Below are 6,674 nucleotides of genomic sequence, written 5' to 3'. Positions count from 1 at the left end.
AGAAATCACTTATAGATTTAAAACACGTTCTTGTGCGAAAACTAAATTCCAATCCTCCAAATTTACACTACACACAACACAAACATCATATTTTTGGCGCTGTTGCCGGGGAGACGATATATTTCTAAGAACGAGCCAAGTTTTAATTTAATCATTGTTTATAACTGTATAAATTTTTATTTTCTTTTTCTACTAACTATTAGATTAGATTTTTCTTATCTTAAGGCTAGCCTAACCTTTACTTTAGTTTAAATTTACCTAACCTTTACTTTAGTTTAAATTTAAATAGCTCTACATTCGGGCCTAAACTTGTTTCTCCAATTTCTGAACATGAAAGACTTATTTGCCGAAGAATACGCAAACGGGCAACATAAGGCACTAAAACAATCAAGGGCGAATCAGTAGAAGCCACGACATCGGAAGGAAATCAAGCAGAAGTAATGATGGAAGCACCAAACAATGAACCAAACATGAGCCAGTATGCCAAGCCAACCCTTGAAGGCTACAACAATGGAGTGGCTCCACCCTAAATCACCGACAATTTCGAAATCAAATCAAGCACCATTCATATGGTGGAAAATTCAGTTCAGTTTCATGGTTTCCTTGACAAAGACCCTCTTTCTTATATATCTCGATTTTTACGAATCTGCGGAACCTTTAAAATTCAAAATTGTTCAGAAGATCAAATCAAACTCAAACTCTTTCCTTTTTCTCTAAGAGGACAAGCCTTAGAATGTATAGAATTTCGTTCTTCTAGTTCCATCATTAATTGCGACCAGATGGTTGAACAGTTTCTCCTCAAATACTTTCCGCCTGATAAAACTGCAAAATATCGAGCTAGCATCATCGGATTCCGGACCGATGATGATGAATCACTACACGCAGCATGGGAAAGATTCAAAAGTCGCCCACATCATGGGCTGAGCGTATGGTTACAAGTACAAACTTTCTTTGACGCACAATACAGTCAAAACAAACATGCCATCGACCAAGTCTCAGGTGGAGAACTGGGATCCAAATCACCTAACGAAGCATTTGAAATCATGGAGAAGACTGCAAAGAAAAGTTTCGCTTATAACCCACCAAGATCTACACCAGCACATAACGGAATGCACTACGTCTATTCCAACACCCTTGTCACCGCACATCTTAAGCACTCTCTAAAAAAATTGAACAACTTCAATCCGAACTATCAAAAACAAAAATCAACTGTGACACATATGGAGAAACACATAAGACAAGTGACTGCAAACAAGTCCTTATGGCTATGGAAGAAGTTGACTTCATCGCCCGTCAAAAAAACGCTTTCAATAACAACTACAATCCATGATGGAGAAACCACTCGAATTTCAGTTGGAAGGATGGAGGCAACACTCAACCCTACCCGGATTCAAAAAGAGGCCGATGAATCAATCTTCCCAAACTAACCTCAATTTCAAGAACAAAGTTCTCGTAGCCATCAGAGTCCGAGCTACTCAAGAATTGAAGAAATGTTGACCCAAATCATGACCAAGATAAATGAAGCAGAAAAGAAGGCCTTATGAGCCGTTGACATCAGGGGGTAATGTTAAAGCATGAAGCTGACCTAAAAATCCAAAAAGCATCATTGCAGAATCTAGAAACTCAGATTGGACAGATTGCCCGACAATTGTTTGAAAGAACACCAGGCACTCTTCCAAGCAACAATATAACAGACCCAAATGCAACAACCAATGTTGTTACATTGAGAAGTGGCATAACCACTATTGCCTCACCAACTTCAGAACCGGTTATGGAGAAGGAAGTTCCTGATAAGACACATGAAAGACTGATCCCAACAGGTACCGTACAACCTAAGGAACCAGTCCAAACTTATGTTCCATCTATTCCATATTTTGGATGGCTAAAACATGAGAGATTGGAAGCTCATTACGGGAAGTTTTTAGAACTCTTCAAACAACTCCGCATCAACATCCCTTTCGTCAAGGCCATTGCTCAAATGCCAAAATATGCAAAGTTTCTTAAAGAAGTGCTGACCAACAAAAGGAAGCTAGAGGAGCTCTCGCGTTTCACCTTGAGTGAAGAATGCTCAGCTGTCCTCCAAAACAAGCTGCCAACAAAAATGACCGATCCAAGGAGCTTTACTATCCCTTATTGCATAGGAAATTTATCCAGTTAGCAATGCCCCGACCGACCTAGGAGCTAGTATTAATCTAATGCATTGTGCGGTCTTTGGGTACCCACCGTAAGCTACGGTGGGAGCTGAAGAGAAAAGTTTGTCGTAAGGCAGACTTTGGATACCGTGGCACTTTTGAAAGCCACTGTTAGCTACGGTGCCACCGTAGCTTACGATGGGCCTGACGCTGAAAGTTGTAACAAGTTTTATAACTCGTTTTTTGGACGGCTTTGCATTATTCTATCACTACTTTTCATCCAAGAACGACCTAGGGGCGATTTTAAGGTTCCACAACATTATTGTGAGTGTGGTAATCATTGGATACTCTACTTTAATCGAAGGGATGATGAACCGAATCATGCTCGGCTAATTCTATTTGTGTTTTCCCTCGGATTATAAGGTTTTATTACGAATGTTTGATTGAATGTTTATGCAATTTCTGAGATAATAGTTTGATCTTATTGATTTCATTATTATGGTGTTTATGAACTGATTGATAGATTGTTAGTTTACTGAGTTTGTGTTCTAAACCGTCAGTTCTTTGTGCTTTAAGCAATCGAGATTAATTAGGAGGGATTCGGGGTTGGATAAACTAATTGGTTTTTGAGTGATTACCTTGCGTTTTATAATCCAAGTACTTAATCTTCAATTATCACAATCGTTTACATAAGAACAAACTATATTTTATTGTTCATCTCAGATCAAACTGACATTCGTAGAAACCTGAAACCAAGGAAATGCATATTTTCTCATATTGATTTAAAACTCGTTAATTGTTTTTAGTTCTTTTTGTTAACCAATCCAAACAACCAAATCTTTGAATTTATTTTCTGCACTTAGTTTTAATTTAGTTATTTTACAAGACTACATAGTTACAAATATTCCACAAACTCCCTGTGTTCAATACCCACTTACTACTATCTAATTAGTGTTGGTTTATTTTTGAGTGAGACTTCGACCTCACGTCAAATTTTGGCACCGTTTCCGGGGAGTAGTGCGCAACGTGTGTTAACTTTTGTGGTTTTTGTTTGTTATTTTTGGGCTTATGCTGGTTGTGTTAGTGTGCAGGTACTTACAGGTGTATGCATACTCGAGGCTCTAACAGGTCATCACCACTAGTTTTTGATCCCGAGATTGAACGAACACTTAGAAGAAACCGAGTTTTCCTTCGGGAGAACAAACTTCTTGGTTCTCCGCCTGCATCGAACAACACAATGGAATCACTGGCTCCCACTACGGGCAAACATTGCAAGCCACATCTCCACCAAATCCACCACCACCGTTTTCTACTACCATACCTACTTCATCTAATGAAGTGAAACATACCTACACAACCGAACCCATAAATACTCAATTCACTTACTCAACATCATCAATGTTGCCATATATTTCCAATTTTTTCCTACTTTTGGTCTATCATCATCCCAACAAAACCAACAACCAACTTTTCAACAACCAATATCAACCACCACCTTTTACGCAATATTCAAGAACACAAGGTGATGGTTATGGTGATGGGTTTGACCGGGAGTTTGAGGGTTATGAAGTGGAAGGTTATTACACGAGAGGTGATGGAAATCAAAGGTTGAATCAAGGGAACTTTGCTCATTCTCAAAGGCAACAAATGGAACCGGTTCAAGAGTTTAATAGAAAACCACCACCGGTCGTTCAATAATAAGTTCAACCACCACCGATTGCACAACAACAAGTTCTTCTACAAGTTCCTCTATAAGGACAACAAGAGCAACAATTTCCACAACAAATGCCCCAACCACAGTTTCAACAATATGCACCTCCAAGGCCCATGTATAGGCAAATAGGACAACCAAGAGTACCACTAGAGGTACCAAGAAGACATGAAAGAGAAATGGTAAGGGGAATTGAAGCTCACTTTCGACCGGTCATCACTAATAATCCGTCTTCGGTGGTTATTCCTCAAAATCAACAAGGAAAAACATTTGAAGTTAGAACCAATTCACTCTAAAGTCTACCAAAGTATAAGGGTTTAGCAACGGAAGAACCTTACTTTCACTTGGAGGCATATGACTCCATTTGCAACACGATTGGGGGTCAAGGTTTTTCGTCGGACGAGGTTAAGTTGGTCCCTGTTTTCAATTCTCTTCAGAAGATAAAGCGAAAAGATGGTTTTACACATTGCCTTCCACATCAATTTATACTTGGGCCAAGATGCAACAAAGACTTTTGGAAGAATTTTACAAGGCTCAAAAGACCAATGTTGCAAGACAAAGTTTGAGAACTTTCCAACAATAATCAGGTGAGATGTTTCATGAGCATTTGAGCGGTTTAATATGATGAACAAGAATTGTCCTCACTATGGTATTGCTCTTTGGGAATTGTTGAATGCTTTTCATGAGGGGTTGAATACAGAAGATGAGCGGGATTTGATGTCGATTACAAATGGTACATTTGGTACTAATTATGAACAAGATGATTGGGAGTTTTTGGAGCAAATGTCAGTCACATCAAAAAGAAAGGCTCAAACCACAAGAAGAGCAAGGCCGGAAATTGGAAGACCACAAGTATATGCCGTGGAAGATGGAGGGGTACAAACCACTAATCAAGTAGTTGATATTTGTACGAATTGTAATGAGTTGGGCCATGCATCGGATGTGTGTACGGTGGTACAAGTACAAGTGGAGGAGGTGAATGCACTTCAAGATCAAGGGGGAGGTGGTAGAAACTATAACATGAACTCAAACACGTACCACCCCGGGTTGATAAATCATCCACACTTTCTCTATGGGAATCCGACTACTCAATCCAATCCGAATTTCCAAGGGAATCAAAGAAATTATGTTCCTCGCCAACAATACAACAATCACGATAATTTTCATTACGGGAACAATCAAGGGTTTCAAGGTCAATTTCAGCAACCGAGTGTTGGTCAATGGGGGTCTTCGGGTCAAAGTTCTTGAAGTGGAAATGAAGTGATGGATATGCTCAACATGACGCAACAAGACATGCAAAGGAAAAATCAACATGATGACGTTTGCATGCAAAAATATGAAGTCCATGACAAAGCCATTCAAGCGTTGACCGCCAAAATGGGTCAAACCGAAGTATCGGACTTGTAGAAAAACAAAGGTCAACTGCCAAGCGACACCAAGATAAATCCTTTCCATAGCTCGTCTCGTATTGTTCCTGTTAACCATGTTAGTTTCTTGAGAAGTGGTAAAGAATACAAAACTGATTTATCACCGGGTTTGGTTGATTGGGTGGTTGAGGACATTACAGGAAATGAAAGTGATGAGGATGAGGCCGTACCCAAAATTGTTTTTAAAGACCCAACTTTTGAAAGTGTAATTGATAAACCGGGTTTGGGTAATAATGTGAATGATAAAGGCAAGGGGGTGGGATTAAGTCAAGTCCCATTTCCCTCAGCTTTAGTTGACCCGGGTAAGAAGAATATCATTTCAAGGCGGTGTCCTCAAAAATAAGAAATGTGGGAAGTCTTTAAACAAGTAAAGGTAAATTTACCTTTACTTGATGCAATTAAGAAAGTACCCACGTATGCCAAATTTTTAAAAGAACTGTGCACCCAAAAGAGGCAACAAAAAGTGCCTAAACGGGTTGATTTAACCGAGTGAATAAGTGTGGTTTTGAAAGGAGATCTTCCTCCTAAGCTCCAAGATTCGGGAACACCTTTAATAAATATTCAAGTAGGTGATTTTCAAATGTCAAGGGCGTTTTGGAGCCGGAGTAAGCATTTTACCGACGGGTTTATATGACCAATATGATTTTGGTCCATTAAAACGGGTTGAGACAAAGGTTGTTTTAGCCGATTTGTCTCATAAACTTCCCCGAGTGATTGTGCGGGATGTGATAGTAAAAGTTAATGAATTTTACTATCTGGTTGAATTTTTGGTCTTAGACTACTCATCGGTTGACTTGACCCAACAACAAAATGCCATATTGGGTCGACCATTTTTAAACACCACTCATGCCATTATTGACTGTAGATCGGGTACGGTTGACATGGCTTTCGGAAATAGAAAGATGAGATTAAATGTGTTCACTAACGGATCTAATTCTTTATGTGATGGTGAGTGTTTTATGGCAGATATAGTTGACGTGTGTGAATCGCATGATTATGAGGAAGATGCTTTGGAAGCATGTGTTTGTGATTTTTCTGAACATGTACATCTTTGTGCATTGAGATGGAAGAGAAGAATCAAGAGGTGTTGTCGGCAAAGGATGGACGGCTACCATGGACTCATCAAATTGAAAGTCTACCGGCCTAGATCAATTCGGATACAAAACCGTCATAGGAATGGCCACCGAAGCTAGAGTTGAAAGACTTGTCTATCCATTTGAAGTATGAGTTTTTGGGGGATAATGACACACTACCAGTCATTATTGCATTTAATTTGGATGAGTCTCAAGAGCAAGAATTGTTGACGGTGTTAAGGATGAACAAGGCGGCTATAGGTTGGGCAATTGCTGACTTAAAATGCATTAGTCCATCCATAGTCATGCACAAAATTATCACCAACGAGGA

The sequence above is a fragment of the Bidens hawaiensis genome, unplaced genomic scaffold, assembly GCF_021521415.1.
Source record: "Bidens hawaiensis isolate Kalapana, Puna unplaced genomic scaffold, B.hawaiensis_p1.1 tig00024421_1, whole genome shotgun sequence".
NCBI classification, from domain to species: Eukaryota; Viridiplantae; Streptophyta; class Magnoliopsida; order Asterales; family Asteraceae; genus Bidens; species Bidens hawaiensis.
This window is presented reverse-complemented; position numbering follows the sequence as displayed.